A 22,842-nucleotide genomic window follows, 5' to 3' on the forward strand; every position below is an offset into this window, starting at 1 on the left:
GGAAGGAAGGAAGGAAGGAAGGAAGGAAGGAAGGAAGGAAGGAAGGAAGGAAGGAAGGAAGGAAGGAAGGAAGGAAGGAAGGAAGGAAGGAAGGATTCAGGGAAAATGCACTAGGCACTTTGTGAGGCTGCAGTTAGTACTTGCCCTTTCCCAAGCTCTTCTGGTGCTGCTGTTTGAGAGGCAGAGCCTGCACTGAGTAACAAGTCACAGAGTACACAGTTACAACAATTGCTATCAGTGTCAGGCTTTTTAAGATGACAGCCTCACACATCCTTTCATGCCATCCTTGTTAGTAATAATCCAGTGGTACAGCGCTGCATGGAGCAGCTATAGGCATGGCAACAACACTATGATTTCATTTCTTTTTTTCCTTTGTGTCAGAGCTTTAAATATCTACAGCTTCCCTGCAACTTACCTTCCAGTCCTCTATAGCACTAGGTAAAGAGTTCAGTTTTCATTTAATTCCCAGAGTTGCTGCTGCCAGAAATTAAAGGACACAAATCATGCTCRCTCTTGAGCTGCTAATTCAGTTCTGATACAATGCTGACAACAGGGTAAGTTCCCCTGTAGTTAGGACTCAGGAATTTTTGCACTGTGCTACCATTTAGTCTTTTCCTAATWCCAGTGCTGAAAATTTGGCATGAGATTTGTTCATGCAGATGCAGCCACAGAGACCTTGCTTTTGTGCTTCATTATTGCTATTTTCCTTAATTCAAAAATAATTCATTCTAAATTGAACGTAAATGTTTTGTTCTTTGACTATGGAAACAATGAAATGAAAATCCAAGACTAATCACATTTTCAGTAACAATAACTGAAATGGTTTACTCAGCATGCATACATTTTAAAAGACAGTTTCCTAACTGCATTTTACTAGAGGGCAGTAAAACCTTCTGCTTCGCTGAGCAAATCCTGTGTCCAAATCTTCATTTACATCCCTGTGTGGGCTGTTACACTGCAAACTTGGATCTGAGTGCATTTTCCTCCCACCTTCTTCTTCTTGCAGCCATTAAAGTTTATTTGAAGAACAACACCAGATCTACATTAGGCTAGAAGCACTATTGCTACTTGTGGGCATCTTCTGTTTTCTCACAGTCTTAGTTAATCTATGTACACGAATGCATTTATTTTTTTTTATTTTGGTGGGTTGTTTGTGAATTTTTTTGGTTCTGAGCATCTTGACATTGAAACACCATTCAAACAAGTTCAATTTATTCATTAAATCAAAAATATCATATATTGTGGACAGGCATCAGTTCTTTATTTCTGCAACATATGACATAGCAAAGAAACAGGGAAGTTCCTTTTCACACAGGCATCTTACTTCTATTTGCATTTTGTTTCTAAACTGCTGGGCAGTTTTATTCAAGTACAGATTTTCTGATTAAGTGACTTGTAATATGCTCCCCACATGAATGAGACATCCTCAATTATGCATGAAAATCTTCTATTGTYAGGGTACTTTTCCCATTACGCAATACCAATGTTGACATTCCAATGCAGCTATATTAATTAASAGAAAAATAAACCAGTTTTRTTAGCAAGAAAGATGTATTTTGGAAGCAGTTGGTTACTTAGCAACAGTTTCAGGTATTAAAACTTCTTTTACTAACAAGCAAAAAAAAAAAAAGGATACTGGGTGGTACAGTACATTAGATCAGCATGCTTTGTGTAAAGGATTTTAACAGTCAAGAGATGTGACTGTGTTTAAGATTCCTTTTTCCAGTCACTAGTTCATTGTCAGCAGCAGCTACAGAGCAGCTTTATGTGCATTCAGAGACAGCCAGGAAATTAGTTCTGCRTGACTGACTCAGCACTGTAGCACTGAGAACAACTCTCACCCATTTCCTTAAACAATTGTTTATTTCTTGGTGTGATAACAATGTTAAATATCACAATTCTACACCGAAAAGCTCAGATACTTCATTGGCATTCAAGGTAAAAAAGTATTAGCACTAGTAAAGTGAAGTCCTAGCTTATTTCTGGCATTACAAGACTTTTTTTTGCAATTATTATAGAAAGTTCAGAATGATTCCTGATATCTTGTTTAGTGTTTTCTTTGATGCTAAATGGAACTGAGAAGCAAAATGCCAGCGAACTGAAATCAAATGAAAGTAACAGTGCACTTTCAAAGTGAGAAGTTTAAAATTAAATAAAATCTTTGAATCAAAAAGAAGGTCTATTAGACTTTTCATGACAGAAAAAGAAGTCAGATCTTTTTAAGATCAGAATTCAGATGATTCAAGGTAAAGTAAAGACTTAGAGTTCAGATGATAGATATGCAGCTCTTCGAGTTATCTTTGCTCAAGCTGCATGAAATTCCCCAGCTCTAGGCATTTAGACATCTGCCCAAAGATAGGCACTTTGGCAAATTTGAACAGGCCCTGGGAGGGCATTTTGCTGCCCTCCAAACGCACTATGAAACAGACTGGCCTCTAAGAAAACACGAAAACAGAGAGCATCCAGCACACTGACTCTCTACCCAAATGAATTTATGAAGACACATGATGTACTCAGCATTCACAGCATTGAAGTCCTCCTTAAAAATATGAACTATAACTTTGGTCCTTGAGGACTATCAAGGCCCACGCATTTCTTWAAAAAATACATCCAGAAGAAAACTCTCATTTCTCACTACCAGGATAGTAGAGGCTTGCAAGGTTTGTGAAATTCCAGAGCTAAGTAGCAACTGAGGGGATTCTCAGCAACACCATTTTGGATTTAGGCAATACATTCTCTCTAAGGCTGCTGAAAGGGCATGAACCCTTTTATTGGATCCTAATAATTTCTCCTTACTTTCTAGTTATGAAGTTAATCTGAAAATACTGTCTGTCAGTGTTTAGTGTTGCTCTTGTCTTAAAATGGAGAGCTCTTCAACCAGGGGTTGCTTTCTATTGTAAGTTTCCACAGTGTATTATTGGATAGGGCTAAAGGACCACTAAAAGCAGTGTGTTTTCCAGTAAATCTCACTATTGCTAACAGAGTTCAGCCACATGCAGAATATTTTTCACTTTGTATTTTAGCTAAAGCAAAAAGTCAGCTCTTATTTATGGATTTATCTATTCAGTTGGGTACATTTGTTTCCTGTAGCATCGTGCACTGTTTATTATTAGAGAATGAATGAATATTGTTTTCTGTTGTGATAATTTTGCATTTTCTTTGATGCCTGATAAGAGATTTTTTTTTTTTTTATTAACCTCTGGGACAGCAAGACAATTTCATTCTGTCAGTAAAACACTGACAAGACTGAGCTCAGTTTCCTTTTCTGTATTATGTTAAATAAAAACAAAACAAAACAAAACAAAACAAAACMAAAAAACCAAAATAAATATCTGATCCATAAATACAGATTTCATGAAACATAGAGAACTTTCCATATTGGTTATATGCAGGGAAGAAAGATAATGGCACATCAGTTTGGTTTATTAATACGTTTTTCTAGTATAAGTAGCTGAGTAACTTCACTTTTCAGTCTTTAATGGGTTAGTAAGGAATTCCCAAGTGGTGGAATAAGAGTGATATGTGAAGGATGAAGAAATGTTTAAATGTAAGAAAGATGTGTTATGTGACAGGAGTGAAGATATCAGTTTGAAATTTATATCACTCTGTCCAATCCAAAACATCTCCTCTGAAATGTGCCTGCAATGTGCCTTCACTCAGCAAGGAAGACATGGCATTGCAAACAATGTGACCACCCCACAGTAATAGCAGGTAAATGTACCTATCCACAAACATGTCAATAAAAAGCCAGATGGAGGAATAAAAACTTTGTCAGATCATCATATTAAACATTAAWGTTAAAACCTGTGTGCCATGCATGGTTCATTAAAAACATGCACGCTATATAAATCCCCCAATGCTGACGCATCCTTTAAAAACTTTTAAAAAACCAAAACCCTGGGATAAAATACAGCTGATTGTAAACTGTAAGGCACACATCTCAGAGCCATCATTTCTATTTGGAAGAAAAATAAACATTCTTCATGAGTTTTATCACCAATCAGTAAGACAACATATTTAAATAAATTAAATCCTTAACTAAGCATCCCATATAAAACACATTTATAAGTCARTAATGTGCTCCGAAGGAAGAAAGGTCAACAGTACCCTGGGCTGCATTCAGAAGAACTTTGCCAGCAATCCTTTAMCTCTGCTCAGCACCTCTGGAGTAATGGGTCCAATTCTGGAGTTCCYGGTACAACAGAGATACATAAACAATAAAGCAAATGTGGTGAAGGGTCATGGAGATGATCAAGGATTGGAACACCTATGTATGAGAGGATACTCAAGAAGCTGGGACTGTTCAGCCTTCAGAAGAGAAGTTTTCAGGGGGMTCTCATGAAATAAATACCTGACTGGGAAGAAGTGAAGATGAAAGAACCACAATCTGTTCTGGTACCCAGTGACAGAACAAGGGGTGCTGGGCACAAACTGAAATACAAGAAATTAATCTTAATGGTTTTCTTTTTTATTTTTTTTTATTCCTTATTTAGAAGGTGACTGAATTCTAAAATAGGTTTCCCTGAAAGGTTGTGGAGTCTCCATCATTGGAGATATTCAGAACAACTGGATACAAACAGAACAATGSTGGAAAGCAGAGCCATGGAAAGGGACCAGGGGGTCCTGGTTGCCAGAAAGTTGAACATGAGCCAGCAGTGCCCTGGCAGCCAGGAGAGCCAACCCTGTCCTGGGGGGCATCAGGCACAGCAGCACCAGCCGGGCAAGGGAGGGGATTGTCCCGCTCTGCTCTGACCTGGGGCGGCCTCACCTCCAGTGCTGGGGGCAGTTTTGGGTGCCACAGTATAAGGAGGATATTAAACTAATAAAGACCATCTAAAGGAGAGCAATGGAGACTATGAAGAACCTTGAGTGGATGCCATACAAGGATTGGCTGAGGTCATTTGTCTTGTTCAGCCTGGAGAAGTGCAGACTGAGGGGAGATCTCATCACAATCTACAGCTTCCTCACGAAGGAAAAAGACGAGGGACAGGCACTGATCTCTCTGGTGACCAGTGATAGGACCCAAGGGAATGGCCTGAAGTTGTGTCRTGGAAGGTTTCTTCACCCAGAGGTTGGCACTGAGCAGAGTCCCCAGAGAAATAGTCATGGCATCAAACCTTCAAGAAGCTTTTGGACAGTACTTAGTCCCATAGTGTGATACCTGGGGCTGTCCTGTGCAGACCCAGGGGCTGGACTCCTCATGGATCTGTTCCGACTCAGGATATGCTGATTCTATGATATCCAGAGATGCTGCAGAGCTCGTTGGAGACAGGATTTTTGTCAAGGAGTGCTGCAAAAAGACAAAGGATAATGGTTCTAAACCAAAACATGGTAGATTCAGATTAGGTAGAAGGAAGAATTTTCTTATTATGAGAGTGGGGCAACACAGGAACAGGTTGATCAGAAAGGTGGTAGATGTCCCATACCTGGAAATATTCAAAGGTGGGTTTGGATGGGGCTCTGAGCAATCCAATGTAGCTGAAGATGTCCCTGCTCATTGCAAGGTCATTGGACTGGATGGCCTTTAAAAGTTCTTTCCAAACCAAACCATTTTGTGATTCTGTGATTCTGTGATTAGGGAACCTCAGTTTAGGGTTGTACCTAGAATTCATCATCATTTTGAAAGCTAATAGCTGGTAGAAACACACATGCAAAGGATATAACATATGACAGATGTCACTGAGGTACTAATTATACTAACCCAAGGAGTTGCTCTTCCATACAGGAATTACAGGAATTTATTGTCTGGCTGATAACTCAACCTTAGTCTTCCTGCTTTGATTTATAGWAATATAATAACAATAAAATATTTTATATTTTTATAKTCATATGAATACAGAATAACTATGCTTTCTGCTTCTATTTAGTTCTGAACTGATGTCGCAAAATTCAGGGTGATCTGAAGTTGCATTTGTATATTATATTATGCATATGTATATTATAAAAAGTATAGTAATTCATAGCCTTAAAAGCATTACTTAAAAATCAGTACCTATTTTGCAGTGTGCAGAGGACCCAAGCTGCCTCTTCCTATTCAGAAATAGGAAGTTTTCTAAAGGCATACAGAATAAAACACAGGGAGGGGAAGGTATCCCCTTAGGATGGTTGGCCTAGAGGGRATAAGCAAGAGAAGCCTTTCAGAAMGCAAGAAGAAAAGCACAGAGCTGGACAAGTTTGCAAAATTCCACATTTTCCAGTTCTCCAGTTGCACAGTAAGGAGTGATCCAGGGCAGTAGCCTGATTGGAATCCTCAGTCCAGACCATGGTTCTGTCTGTAAGTATAGAAGCCTATATGTAGGTATATGGATATTTCACAATATGGAAATCTGTGGGAAGAGACAAGTTACTCACAGACCAGCACTCAGACCATTTTTTTCTGGGGGATGCAGGGGTATAACTGATGTCCAGTGATCCAAAACTGAGGCTTATCAGCTGTCACAAGAACAACTTCTGCGGAAATCATTAATCAAGCAASAATAGTAGATCAAATGGGAGGAAATAGGATTTGTGGTAACTCAGATTGTAGGCCAGACAGGAAGCTGAATGAATTCAGGTCCAGGGGAAAAAAAAAAAAAAACCAAGAAGCTTGACTACATCACAAATAATGGTAGACAATGATCCTGAAGTGKTTTTGAAGCATAAAATGCTTAGGGTTGCAAAGGATCTCTCTAAGTCATTTTGTCTACATGCTTCTTCAAGCAGGATCAAGAACAAAGTTAGGTCAGGAGGTTCAGGGCCCTGTCGAGTCAAGCTTTGAATTTGTCCAAGGATGGAGTTCTCACAGCCTCTCTGTGAAAACTGCTCTAATGCTTAATCACCCTACTATGATTTTTGACTTTTTTCTTTATGTATCCTGCTGGAAGGTCTTTTGCTGCAATTTGTGTCTGTTTCCTCTTGTGCTTTCACTGTGAATKGTTGCCAGAAGTCTGGTTATGTCTTTTCTATAAACCCCTTTAACTTTTAGTGACTGCAATTCTCTCTCCAGCCTGAAAAACTCCTATTCCGTTTTCTTCACCTCCTGCATCATATGCTCCATTCCCTAATTATCTTCTTAAACAAATATTGGATTTTCTGAAGCTTGTCAATCTCTCTTTTGTACAGGRAGGAACAACACTGAGCAGAGTGTCATAAGTATGGCCTGAAAGTGTCAAAGAGAAAGGAATAATTGACTCATTGACTACAATATCACTAAGGCAGTATGCAGTTGGCTTTCACTCATGCAGGTGTTTTGCCCAMCAGGGCTGCACAATCCTTTCCAGCAGTGCATCTTCCTGGCTGGCAGACTATAATATTCCATGAGTTTATTTCATCTCAGATAGCAGGACTTTTTGTCTTTGCTGAATTATTGAGTTTCTGTGGGACTCTGTTTCTAGCATGTCAAGGTTCCTGTGAAAGGAAACCCAGTCTTCCTGGTCTGAGGTCTCGCATCTAATAAAGATGAAGAAATATTCTGTCTTATAACCAGACTGGATAAAGATGTTCAGTAGCATCAACTTCAGCATTACCCAAGAAACACCATTCGCAATTGGYTGACAGTTGGGTTTTGAACCATTAACCTTAATTGTACAGCAATTTTTTTTCCTATTTATAATTTATCCGTCCAGTCCATGTCTCCCCAGCTTGGATACAATGATGCTATGGGCAGCACTGCCAAAAGCAGATGTCATTCACTGATCTCCCTAATGCCAGCCATCTTCTCAGAGAGGGCATAATCATTGGTGCAAAGTCAGTGCCCTTACTAGACTGATGATAATTATTCCAAACCACCTTCTTGACCTTTATGTGTCTTGAACCAACTTCTAAGAGAATTTGCTCCATTATGTCTCAGGGACTGAGAGTAGAAGAAGACAGCAAGGACTTCAGACTTATTCTGTGTCCTTCATTAGTGACAAACTACCTCATTCAACATGCCAGAGTTGTTCTTTGTCTCTCTTTTTATTTCTGATGCATCTTTAAGAACCTTTCTTATTCTCCTCCATAATTTATTCTCCTTCATAACTTATTTTCCTTCCTCTCTCTCTCTCTCTCTCTCTCTATTTTTAACTCCATCTGAATTTTTATCTTTCAGTTCCATTTTAGCGTGTCAGAGCATGTTTGTATATGGTACAACATACCGGTATCCCATCCATACTTCCATTTTCCACATCTTTTTCCAGGTCCTCTGTACATAGACAAGTCTACCCTGTGGCTGAAGATCATCTTTCAGACTGGCCTCAGGATAGCAAGATGTCAGATTATGGATCTTCTTTATAGTAGTCATGAGAAGTGTGATGTCTTGCCTGTCTCTCAGTTTGTGATTCTAGGTTGCTGTTGGAGMAATAAGTTTCTGAAGAATTTCTGARMAAATGGAACAGAACATGTAATTCTCTCTCCAAACACATTTACAGCTAGGCTGAAGAATCTAACTTTACCTGCAGTCAMTGTAAAATTAAAAGAACAATCAGATCTTTCTCCTGGAAACTCTGACATAATATCCTTTTTAACTTTGTAACAGATGTGCTTTAAACATATCACAGGAGAAAAGAAGCAAAATTTCYCAGGTGAAGTTTCATTTTCCTTCATCCTCACTGAGAAACAGCTGGAATACAAATAATGTACACTCCTCTAGTTTCCTATACACACTCATTATGGTTAATGACCTAGTCAGTACAATTTTTAACTTCATCTGTACTTTCTACATACTGGCCATGTCTTCATTTTCTCAGCATTTCCTAAAACATCTTTTGTCTCTTTCACTTTGGTCAAAGAAAGATCAGTTTGGATAAACAGTCCTGTTTAGTTCCATTYTGATAAAAAAATATTTAGGTTAAAGAAATAAGGCTATTTCAAAACAAGGAAGTTGAAGCCTATATATATATAAGATAATTTAAATAACCTGTTTTCTTCACATCATTAGTCTCACCTTGATATTGTCAGAGAGCAATGATTCAAAGGGCAAGGAACAGAATCATGAGTTGCATATTGAAATAAGAGATGCTGACCCAGACGTAAGGCAGAGAAACCTTCAGGTTCATGATGTTTCCAACTTAAGTATTTCTGAACAAACATCACCATTAATTCTATGGAACAAAGTTTTTTCTGATTCCCTTCCAGCTCCTTTGAGACAATTTATAGCTGCAGRGAGTACTGAAGGAAAAATTCAGTGAACTGTCCAAATGCATAATTGAAACTGCATAACCAGAAGATTTTGCACAGCATCACAATGGTGGTGAGRTATTTTACCCCTTGGCTCTTAAGTGCTTCACTGGCTTAGATTTTACAGAATGCAAATGTTGAAAATATGGTAAATAGAGGGAGTTGCAATTACTGTGGCAGGAAGCTCACTGTTTTGACAAGGATCCAGAGATGGTAAATTGGATGTATATATAAGAAAAACCGAGAAGGTTCAGATTTAAATATCAGAAAGCTGATCTGGAAGTAATATAGAGGTCAGGAAAAGTCCTTTAATCTTATACCCAGAAAGACTTTATCCTGAATGACCAAATAGAAAAGTGAGATGCAGTCAAACAATGAAAATGAATGAGGTACATTCCTGTGAAAATGGAAGAACAGACTAATTAGAATTGAGTGTAATGATGTTTGACTTCCATACAGACTGGTTGTTCTCTGTCATAAASCAGCCAAGACTGAAATGAGCAAATAAAGATGTTTTACTGTAGTGGGGTAGCATAGATTAGAAAATCTGAAAAGTCACCRTTAAATTTTAAAATAATAATRATAATAATTTTTAAAATTTGCATTAAATGAAAATTGAAAATTGGAAATTAAGTCTTGTTATTTTTTAAAAATATACAGATAACAGTAGCTTTAAATTTGAATATTCTAGCCAAAAAAAAGCATTCTGAATATCTGTCCAACAAAAACATACAACTTACGTTTTATGAAAATTCAATAGTCATATTCGAAATAGCCCAGATGACCAATCCCAAAACTCATATGAAGACAAGGAATGGCATTATCTCTAATGATTCAATAAACTTGCTTGGAAAGGCTAGTTTAGCAGCTGGATAATACTAGCCAAAAAAGATTAAAACTGTTTGTTCAGGAGGAATTTGAATGAAACTAATAGATGACTAGATATCTGTAATTCTTGTGATACCTACTTGTAAAAGCAGGTAGAAACCAAACTGTTAAGTATGGGACCCTTGTCTGTTATTCAAAAGGGAACCAGTGATTCACTAAATAAGATTCTGAGACCACATGTTAAAGTAAGTGTTGGAAGGATCAGACAGAAGCAAGGAATGGTTTAACAAAAGGAGACCTGAGATACAGGGAATATTCATTAAAAGGAAGAAAACAGACTATGAGAAAYATCTCATGGTGAATTCTTGTGTCAATAAACTCTCAGCTGAGCATTTTAACCATACACACCCCACACGCTTTTCAATTATTTTACTCACACTCCAGAATTGCCTTTTTATGATAATACTGATGTATTCCACAGGAGTATTGAATATAAACTCAAATTGAATGTTTTCCCTTGGAAAAATAATTAAACTTCTTATTCATTTTAGAGCATATCATGGTGCATTTTAATTTGGAAAGAAAAAAAGGATAACACCAAATTACACTAATAACCAAAGTAGTGTTAATAATTTTGAAATGAAAAAGATAAGAGTTCATTGATTGTGAGCAATTAGTCTGTAACAGCAGGTAGCCTGAGATTTCATTTCACTGAAGAATTTCTACTTTGTKCCTTCAAAGGATTTAGTTTTTATGATTAAATGAATTAAAAAAAGAATCCTGAAGTGCCATAACATGTACACACATAATGTTACAGTAAACCTTTGCCCTTTCCCCATGTAGGCTCCACTTCCTCTGTGACCTTGACTGCATACAGCATTTAACTTGTACGGTTTCCAGGGAAACCAACTTGTTCTTCCTGAAACACTTCATGCTCACTCAGACCCAGGTATATTCTTGGACCTGAACTCCCAGATAGGTGAGCCTGGAGTTGCCAAGATCACATGGGAACGCCTTCAGTGTGTGGTGGGTGTGGTTTGACCTTGGATGGCTGCAGACCCCAACCATCTTCTCTGTCAATCGTCCCCTCCTCAGCAGGAGAGTGGGGAGGAAGYCAGGTGGAAAGCTCATGGGTTGAGATAAGGACAGGGAGATCACTCACCWATTGCCATCACAGGAAAACACACTGAGCTTGGGGAAAACTAATTAAATTTCTTGCCCATTACAAAAGAGTAGGATAGTGAGAAACAAAGACAAAATACAAACAATCTTCCCCTTACCCCCAGCTCCTCCTCATTCTCTTGCTTTGGCATTCACTCTTCAGTTTCTCAACTTTTCTGTTCCTTCCTCCTCCCTCTGTGATGTTTTCACCTCTTGTCCAAACACCTTTCCCCAAGATGCCCCCACCAGAGCAGGGGGTTCATCTGTGCCCTGCAGTGGGTGTGTTGGGGCTGGCTGGAACAGCTATGTGCAGCACAGGGAAGCCCTGGCTCCTCTTCACAGAGCCCCCACTGCCAGACCCGGGACACCTGCACCCTCTAAGGCTCCAGAATCAAGCCCAGCTGAAATGTTTCCAGTTTTTGCTCCAGGATTTCTTGGGTCCTAATGTAGAGCAGGGGCTTCCCAGTGTTTCTCTGATAATAGGCTTTGGTTAAGTCAGCATTTGTACTCAAGCAGTGGTCACACACKCCTTGCCAGATGTTTCTGCAGCACAAGACAGAGATGCTCTGTTGGGTCTRGCTGAGRAGGAGTTYATTTTYCYCCAGCAGYCCTCACAGTGCTGTGCTCTGCATTGGTGACTGGAAAGGTGKGGATAACTCACCGGTGTTTTGGGTACTGCTGAGCAGAGCTGGCACAGCATCAGYGCTGTCCARCATCCCATCTCTTCATCAGTGGGCTGGGGACAGGCAAGATGTTGGGAGGGGGTACAACTAAGACAGCTAACCCAAACTAACAGGATATTCCATACCACAGGACATCAGCTTAGACAGAAAAGCTAAGAGAAGGAGGAGGATTCATTATTTATGAWGTTTGCYKTCTGGAGCAACTGCTACACATGCTGGAACCCTGCTTCCCAGAAAGTTACTAAACATGGCTTGCTGATGAGAAGTAGAGAATAAAAGTTTGGGGGTATTTTCCTTTGCTTGTTGTGTTAAACCCTTCACTTTCGCAAACTGCCTTGTCTCAAACTATGARYGGTTTTCCATCTTSTTTTCTCTCCCCTGTCCAGCTGAGAAGGGGGAGTTAGAGAGTGGTTTGCTGAGGCCCTGAGTAGTGAGCTGGTGCTGGCYRGATGCCAGGCACCCACCAAAGCCTCTMCATCACCTCCTCTACAACTGGATAAGGGAGAGAAAATATAATGAAAGGTTCATGWSTTWAGGACCAGGAGAGATCAYTCACCAWATACCATCACAGGCAAAACAGACTCAATTCAGGGATGTTAAYTGAATTTATTTGAAACAAAATSAGAKCAGRATAATAAGAAGTAAGAACAAATCTTAAAAACATCTTGCCCCCACCCCTCCCTCCTTTTCAGTTCTGCTTCCTCCCACCCAACAGTGCAGGGAGACAGGGAATGGGGATTACAGTCAGTTCATSATWTGTTTTTCCTGCCACTGCTCAGGGAGAGGAGTCCTTCCCCTGCTCCACTGTGGGGTCCCTCCCAYGRGAGACAGTCCTGCACCAACTTTTCCTATATGAGTCTATCCCACAAGCAACAGTTCTCTAAAAACTGCTGTAACATGGGTCACTCTTCCATGGGGTGCAGTGCTTCAGGCACAGCCTGCTCCAGTTTGAAATCCCCACAGGGTCACAAGTTCTACCAAGAAACCTGTACCAGCATGGGCTCTTCTCTCCATAGATGTGCAGGWCCCTGCCAGGAGTCTGCTCCAGCACAGGCTGCCCATGGGATCACTGGCCCCTCTCAATCACTCATCTGCTCCAGCATGAGTCTCCTTCATGGGCTGCAGGTGGATCTCTGCATCCCCATGATCCTCCATGGGCTGCAGGGGCACAGCTGCCTCTCCAYGGGCTACATCAACAGATGCAGAGGAATCTCAGCTCTGGTTACCTGAAGCCTCCTTTTCCATCGACCTGAGTGTCTGCAGAGATATTCCTATCATGTTCTCACCCCATTCTTCGGGGGCCACAATTCAATCTGTGCAATATTTTTTTTTCCTTCTTAAATGTATTATCAACAGACAATACTATCATCCTGATTGGCTCAGCCTTGGCCAGAGCAGGGTCCATCCTGGATCTGGCTGGCATTGGCTCTGCTGGACATGGGGGGAACCTTCTGGCAGCTGCTCACAGAAGACCYCTGCAGTCCCCTCACTTTGAAAACCTGGCCACACAAACCCAGTGCAAACTGTCAAAGTCAACCTGCAACCAATGCACCAGCAACAACCGTGAAGCTGCTTTGGAATTCTGTTATTTTAATTATCCAGTCACTTTATGAGATGTTTTTACAATATATGTTTGATTTTTCTAAGGCTCCCTAAAGCACTACTTTTAGTCTGCCTATCTGTGACATTTTGAGCTCTCTTTGGGTCCAGCACTGGCACGTTCTCTTCCTGTGTGTGGTTTAGTAGCTGTTTTAGCAGGATGTAGGAAAATTCTGACAAAGACACAGAGTATCACTGTGGTATTTTCTGTTTCCAGATCATAAGGAAGAATTCATTCACGCTTAGAGTAAGAACATGTCATTGCTTCCCATATGCAAACTGGAACACTTAAAGCATGAAAACTGTCATGAGACCTCTGATCAAKGTCTTATTGTCATAACCACTGCATGGGGTCACTTATACTTGAAGGGCATTTACTTGATACCCACCTGTAACAAATTGCTCAAGGCTTGAAGATTTCAAATGCCTTTTCCTGATCCTTGCTGCTTGCAGAACTTGCAAATGTAAATWAAATTCTGCTGCATCCTTTTCTGTGGCAGGACATCTAATAGTTTCTTGGCTCATCTCAGCAACCCAAATAATGTCTGCATTTTCACTATAAGTTGGACAGAAAAAAAAGTCTCCTTTAATGCAAAATCACGCTTGTTTCCATATCTTCACCTGTAATACTCTGTCAGTATCTCACGCAGTTGAGTCTGGAGTCGAAGCACGTGCACATTGGATATAAAGATTTTACATGGAGGCAGTCAAAAGGAAGAATAAAACGCAGGTTACAGCTGAATTATAAGGTTTCAAGAGATATATGCTTGAGCATGACAACACTGTGTCAATAGTGAGGAGAATTACAGATGTACTGCAGTGTCTGGGAAAGAAAATTAGCTTCCTCAGGATCTAATTTGAGTATACTTGTTTGTTTTAYCAGAGCTGTGTTATAAATATATCCTGAAGAGTGCCAATCACTTGTAAARCAATCTCAGAATGATATGCATTCAATTACAAAGCAATGTCCTGGTGTGAAATCCGGAAGAATTTTTCTTAAGCCATTTTAAACTGGACTATATAAATACCTAGACAGCATTTTGCAGACAGAATCATACCCTGAGAAAAGCATTACCTTAATSACCCCATAGATGTTCTGATTTTCTAATTTGTGTGGCAGTCATCTGMTAAGTGTACATAACTAGAGGGCTGTAACAAATACATGCACTTTGCTTACTATATTTAGTAACAGCCTCTCAGRAACCTGCAAATATTCATTTCCTTATTCTTTTGTGCTTATGAACAGGTTTTTTTTCCCAGTATTTCAAGGGCCGTATTTATAAATTAAATATCTTGACCTAATCTACATTATTCCAGCAAGAAATTAATTTGATTTTTTTTCTTTACTAACAGCAGCGTTTAAACATTTATAGAACCATTACACTTTAACCAGTGATCATGGTCCCTGAACTCTTACAGTGAAACAGAAACATAAACTCAGGGTTGGGGCAATCAGACATCCAGACTATGGCTGCACTAACAAACAATTTGCTTCCTCTTTTTGCACAGCAACATGGCTGGCAGCTTCCTCAGACTTTCATATTTCTCTGTCACCACAATAGTCACCATTGGATGAAAATACACAGCTTTTACAACGAGCAGGCAGCAGGACAGCAGGAGTAGGTTGCTAGAGTTAAACAGCTGGGGCTGCAGACCTGGTGTTGATGCAATACCTGTTTCAGAGATGATTACTCTAAAACTGYTTTGGTCCCATGAATCAGGTACTTCTAAGCAGCCAGGGAGCCTGAGATAGGAGCCTAACCTAGCAGAGTCAGTAATTTCATCATTTCTGTGCAGGGCACCACCTGCCCTGTGCCACCAACCCATACCTCTATGACACCAATGACATCATAGAATGCGAGCTAACTGTGAGGTTGATCTCAAAAAAACTTTTCTGATCTTAACTAAAATCTTGATGTGAAAATATCATGTCAGAGATTCCTCACACAGAGCTTCTGGCTTTTTTTTTTTTTTTTTTTTTTTTTTGTGGCAATATTATATGGTCAACACTGGCTTCTGCATTTAATTTCTTGGAAACATAATGATAGTTAAGGAACAAGAACATTCTTTTTACAAAAGAACATATAAAATTACTTCATTACAAGAGCTTGTTAGACTGTAAAAATGTTATGAAAAAACAATTAAAAAGTAGTATTAGATGAGGTCAGGTCCGCACATATCTAAGCTTAGCACAAAAAAAATTATGCATGATGCCTACACCAAAATAATCCTCATTCTAAACTGTAYTGCAAATGCTGCTGAAACTCAAAGACTGCAATAGTGTCAGCAACTGCTTGAGGGAAACATTAACAAGTGGATTCTAGCTCTAATACTCCTTCAAAGGACCAGTTGTGAAGGAATTTTCTGTGAAATTKTGAAGTTGATCTGGAAGGGGCAAGGAGATGAGCCGTATAACCTTAATAACATTTAAACTACAACTCTAGGTTGGCAAGTGTTTCCAGGTGGAAATGAAGAGTAAGATTTGCCTCTGAAATAACAAAATAATATGGAAAGTTACTTCAGTATGTCAAAGGATAGATAATAAAAGCAAAGAAGAGACCAAAAGAGGGGAGATGGGTTGGTTTCTTTGTTTACACCCTGTTTTCCCAGAAAGGGATTTTTCATGTTCTCACAGCCAACACATGGTAAGGCCCACAGGTGTTATCCAAACCAAGATTTTGCACAGGAATTATCAGCCCAGTGACTGCTTATTTTCCAGGTTTTAAGTAACAGGAATTCCTTGCCCAAATCAACAAAGTAATACATGGAAAGCAAAAAGCATCTTAAAATTCAACATATTAAGATACCTTATACCTATTGGAATCCTATACTACTATACATGTGGATATACATACTTATTAAAATACACAATCATGTAGTACAGAATTATATATTTTATCCCTGTGTTACCCCTTAATGACTGTAGTATGTGTCCATTCATAAACGTTTTGGCATTCAAAAATTTCAAACCTTATCCTACAGCCTCTTTATCTTTCATGTGTGATTCTGGCCCAGTTCTACGTCACTACAGGAATGACTTAGGGGAACAAGACCTCTCTTTGTCTTTGGTAATAAAGATCTGTAATAAACACCCAACCCTCACCAGAGGTGGTGTTAGACTGTGCCTGGCTGGAAAGATTCTGCATCCTTTGCTCTCCCATTAGTCACCATCCCTATGTTTCCCATGTCACACAATAACACTCTTTACTAGAAATTAAAGCCTCTAGTGGGTATCCAACACAGAAATTTTTTTTCATTATTAATTGCCAGTTTTACAGATAATTCTAAGATTCCACATATTCCATTTACTCAATAAATAATAGGGATTGCAGTATGTGTATAAGGTCTTTCCTGTAGTTATTTATCTGGCTTAGCCCTTTATCTTAAGAGATATGGCTAATTTTGAATAGGAGTTAGTTAGCAGAGAGCTGAGAAGCTACAAATATTTTGCTTATATATATTCTATATAGGAAAGATTGCCAAAAAAAGGTAGTATAATATACARGCATCTTTCTTTTTATGCATAGATACAAGATTTCATTCTAAATGGCACAGTATTTTTAAATTGTTAATTAGAATTCCTTTCCATTCTTATAGGATAATGAAGAGTAATAAAAAGAGAGTTCTGTGAAATATTTTAATTTATGCATATTTTAGAAACCAATTTGGTAAATGAGAAACAGCAAGGCATATTACCCAACACATTTTGCAACCACTCCAGGGCAAGTCTGACGCTGCTCATCCTTACCATTGCAATTTAACACTTACTCTCTCCAACTTTCTCCATATTTTACTGTTTTGTGTATGTACTGTAATCTAAGTAGGTTTTGCATTTCTTTTCCACAGATGTTATTAGTCATGGCAATGAACTTATTCATAACAACAACTCCGTAACATTTTCAACCCTGTTACGATAATTCCAACTGCATCTGGATGGAAAGAATTAGAAATCATAATAATAATAATGCTGAGAAGTTTAACAGCTTATTTCAAAATATTTAGAGAGAATGCAGAGAAAATATAGGGAATGGTTTTTCAGCACAAAAGTTAAAAAGAAATTTACATTTCAGGGTCTGCCATTCAAGGTATAAATGCCAGAAAAAAAAAAATAATTAAGATAAATTATCTTAAAAGAGGAAGTAATATTTTTGAAAAATATGTTTTAAGGAGTTGGAGAGCCTGGGAGACAAAAAAAAAATTGAAGACTTGTGCTCCTTATCTGCAACAAGACCATGAAAATATGCAGAGATAATCTGGATCACCTCCTGAATTGTCTTCACCTACAAATCACACAGAAGACCAAAGGTAAAATCACATTTTGAAAGAGACATAATACTTTATTCAGCCATTGTTCAGTAAAAATTCAAGGACTGAAGTTCTTTTGATCATCCTCAAAGATAATAAGTAAACATAAAATGCAGAAAAATAATGGTAAGCACTGCAAGAGTTCATCTTCCAATTTTATGTATGCTGTCATTTTAGATTTGTCTTGCAGATACGATACACGTAAATTTTCCATTAGATATTTTTTATTACAAAAATTAAATAATATGTACTAATGTAGCCTGGTGGAAGATGTCCCTTCCTRTGACAGATGGGTTTGAATGAAATGATCTTTAACATCTTTTCTAACCCAAACCATTTTGATTCCATAACCTTGCAATGCCCAGATCCTTGAAAATTTACATCTTCATTTCAGGTATCTGTTAATTAAATAATAAGAAATGAGAACCCATCCAAAATTGCATAAAATTGTATTCTCTTTTAAAGGCAATGAATCTGATCTGAAAAAAAMAATTACATTAAATTTACATTGCAATTGAAAAAAAAATGTATTTGTACAATTACACAGCTAATCCTTTCTCTACTATATCATAKATGCCTTTTGTCCAGTTCAAATTAGCCCAGAGTAGCGCAATAACAACTCCAGTAGATTTTCCAGTAACGGAAGTTTCAGTCAGWTGCCAATTAAACAAAAAATATGAAAAATGTCCTGCTGACTGAAATGYGCTAAAAATTACCACAGTTAATATTTTTCAATTACAACCCTTATTAATGTTTATAGGTAGATTTTAATAGTTACAAAAAATATGCTGCTTCCCAGTCAAGTAGCAATTTATCTAGTCAAGTAGCTAATTTATCTCTCCATGACGTGCCAGTATCACTATCACATTAAAATAAGCTGGCAGAATTATGAAAAATTGTATATGAACACCTATGTACAACTCTATTGTTCCTATAAAAAGCTTTTAAAATATATATTTTTATGAGATTTATATACCCTTTATAACAATCAAGAATTATTAAGATTTTTTTAAAAAAGAGAACCTCAAAGGCTTGGTTGTTATTTGAGTGAATGTTTAACATTTAGCATTTTCTTAAGCAAGCCAAACTTCTAATTGTAACTATGAACATTAATGATAAAAGAGGACAATACTGACATAATACCATCACAAAATGGGTTATACAAATAGCAGCTCCTACGAGGTCATTTGAAAAACAGAATAGTTCTATAATTGTATTTGCAGCTTGTTGAAAATAGTATTAAAGGATTGTTAAATTGTATTCTTTATATATGCTCTCTTTCATTGTGGACTTACGGTGTGGGGGATGGAACTGCTCTGACTACACTCACATCTTAAATTCATAAAAGACATGATTGAAGAAAAATTACACACCACTGTGCAGACTATTATTATTTAGTGTTTTTGTTTGTTTCCATCTTCCAATGAAGAGGTGATTTTTCAATTATTGCTACTAATGTCATGTTGTCATGCATACCATTATTAATTGTACTTGGTCAAAGGTRTATGCCACACATGGATCTGACTACTTCAACTCACTTCAGAAATTATTTTTCTGTCTTAGCACTTTTAGAACATATTACATATTTTTATCAATCTTTTGGATGCTATGAAAAATGGGTATCTTTAACAACAGGTTAACAAATGTGAGGCCCTAGTCATAAATCTCCTGATTTCCATGGTATGTAAAAACATTAAAAAATCAATTGTTTAGAGAAAAGGGTCTTTTCTGTGCCCATTTATCCTTGACTGTCAATCACCAAAATTCTTATCAGGGAACCAATGATCCTGTAAATCCTTTTTCTTTAAAAAAAAATCAGCTGTCATCCTGAATATTTTTCTATATGTGTAGTTTTTCTGCTTTGTGTAATGCTGCACTAAGACCGCTTAAATGGTCACCTCCTTCTGCTGGTCCTTCTAATGAAAGAATCAAGACTGGCTTCAGACAATGGTGCAGTGCCTGCAGTACAGTTTTAAAACCTCAGCTGGCACAGGTCAGGATGCCATTGGCCTTCTTGGCCACCTGGGCACATCTGGCTCATGTTCAGCTGCTGTCACCCAGCACCCCCAGGTCCTTTTCCACTGGGCAGCTTTCCAGGCACTCTGTCCTAATCTGTGGTGCTACATGGGATTGTTGCAGCTGAAGTGCAGGACGCGTCACTTGGCCTTGCTGAATCTCAGACCCTCATTTTGTCAGGTCCCCCCCAGCCAGAACTGCAACAGGAATGATACTGGAGAATCCAGGGGTGTGTCTAGAGATGGAAACAGCAGAAGAGGGATGTCAAAACCCCAGTGTTTATGGCACCTAGATAAGAAAATCAAGATCTCTCTGCTTGTGCATGCAGGGTACTAAGGRGAAGAAAATTGAGAAGAAGAAAATTAAGGACAGCCCACACCCTGAACAGGATGGGCACCTTAGGACACAAAGGTACAGGGACAAAGGAAAGTTAATCAATCAAAATGATGCATAAATTTTGAGAGGGCCCAGAGAGAATAAAACAACAGACAGAATAAAATATCTAATTGAGGTCAGCTCCTAAGGGGTGTAAAAAAGGCATCAAAAACTATTACGCCTGCCAATATGGGAAAAAGCTGAGAGCCATGATAATGACTCAATATGCTCATTGCCCTCCATGGCATCACAGGGAATCCTGGTCAGGCCACCTCAGTACATGCCTGTTAATCCTGGAATGTTGGACAGACTATTTGGGCAAACACATGCTCTACAAGTTATGAGAACATTTGTATGAGAGTGAATTTAAAATAAAATCATGATCCCCTCCTACATTGCCTCATGATAAATTTTGTTACATTGTTACAAGTCAACATTATTTCCTAATTTCCTACTTATTTCATTATTTCCTAATAACCTCAAGAGGCCAAGAGCTAATCTGTAATCAGGGCACTGATGGAAATGCAGTGATGTTTAATTAAAATGCTGCTTTCCTGCTGACTGCAAGGCCATACCACAAGATCCCATAAATGAGTGTCTGTTGTGGGAACACCCAGGCTGGATGCATCYACCCAAGCCACTCTTACCATTCCCTTTCCTCAACTGCACCAGGGAGAAAAAAATTAAAATAATCTCACAGGTTGAGATAAGGAGGAAGARATCACTCAGCAGTTACTGTCACAGGCAAAACAGATGTGACTTGGAGAAATTAATTTATTAAATAGATTGTCTTAGAAGTGGTCCCACCATTGCTGATGGGTTTGACCTTGGACAGCGCTGGGTTCGTGTTGGATCTGGCTGGCATTGGCTTTATTTGACATGGAGGAAACTTCCAGCAGCTTATCACAGGAGCCACCCCACTACCAGAGCCTCGCCAACCCACTCTGCTTTTGAAAGAAAACGTGGACTTTTTCTCTATGGAAAGAATAATTTCAATACGTAAAATTAGAAAACAGCAGTTCTTTTAGTTGTGTCCAGAAGAATTTGTATAAATTAGTTGTAAGACAGAATAATCAGACATGATRCACCAGAAGTCTCCTCAACTGGCCATATTTGCAGGCTATTTTTAAACTGTTTCTTTTTCATTATTCAAACATTCTAGTACTTGGTTTTATTTCCTTACAAGTCTATATAAATTTTTTGGCACTTCAGAACAATAAGGGCACACATCTATTACGATTACTTTCACGGAACAAATGTTTCACTACTATCTTTATGTTTTGATTTAGAATTTGGGTTTATGTGTTATTTTTTTATTTATTTATAGCAAAAAAACCAAACAAACAAACAAAAAAAAAAACTCCAAAACCCACTGGCATATAATTGCCTTTTTGACCAGGAGAAAGCTAATTTATGATTTTCAGAAAACATCTCAAATAAAATTAAATTGGAATCATGTAAATAGGCATTATTCTTGTATTATACATGAACACAGAATGGAGAATATCTTACATTTGGACTGTTTCTCCACCTGATATCTTCAGACAGCTATGGATAGCCTGAGTAAACAAYTAAAGAATCAGTAGGATCAGTTTTGTTTCAGATGAAGGGGTCTTACACACCAATCTGTCTAATATGATTGATGTGCTTCTGAGGAGCACCATAAAGCAGCATGTCAACAATGAAAGGTTCTGGCTGCAGTGCTGTGATAGGAACAAAAAGACAAATACATGCAAATAATATTTTTCAAGTGAAAAAGGGGCAAGAATATTGTGCTCCAGCAGTGAGTCTTCTCAACATGTTCTGAAAGAAAACAAAGCTTCTACAAACAAATCTTTGCCAGCAACTAGGAAAAAGTGCAAAGTTAATTTACTTTTCCCTAGATTAGGGAAATAGAGTCCATAAATATTGAGATTCATTAATATAATTGAATCTTGCACATTCTCAAGTTTTCCTGAAATTAAAGAAAGAAAAAGAAATAAAAAGCAAATAATAAAAATCAAAGGTGGAGGTATTAGTCAGTCAAACTTCCATTGCAGTAGGAAAAAACAGAATTTCCTCAAGTGGCACAAAGCCAACAGAAATAATAAACACACCACCTCTATCAGCCATCTGATGCTTTCCTTTATAGAAAGAGATAAGGACAGGAGAGATGTTTGCTGCTTCCAATACTGCATTGATTTCAGGTCACAGAGTAAGATTGTGCCAGAGGTACAAGGTGTTGCTGACCTCATCCTGCAACTGCAACTTAAACTGCAGTCAGGCAGTGAGTGTCAGTGGACCTCTTTAATGCATTTCCACTGAAAGTAATTTTTCCTTCAAATAATAGAATGTATAGAGATATGAGCAACTTCGCAACAGCATTTTTCTCTCAGACACACAGAGGCAACCAACAAAGTACCACTATCATCTGAACAAAGCACATTTTCCTTCCTTTCTGCTAAAATTACAGCCATTCATAATCACCGAGTTGGTAAGTTCAAAATATAAAAGAACTATTACATTATTTAAACTATCCTTTTCCCAGTGCTGGACTGCAATTTTTTCCTTTTTGGTTTCAATGTTTCAATTTTTTTTGTTTTAAAGYTTAAGTCTAAATGATTTTACTGTGAGAAAACTATTTGTCTTCTTTCAGTCTAAATTTTCATTTTCTTCATTTGACACTTCCATATTCATTTGTAATTTCTGTTGTTATTTTTTAAACCACTTTTTTTCTACGAATTTAAAACTTGCAGACAGA

This window comes from Malurus melanocephalus, unplaced genomic scaffold (assembly GCF_030028575.1).
Source record: "Malurus melanocephalus ecotype Western Australia unplaced genomic scaffold, MMel_1.1 scaffold_4, whole genome shotgun sequence".
NCBI lineage: Eukaryota > Metazoa > Chordata > Aves > Passeriformes > Maluridae > Malurus > Malurus melanocephalus.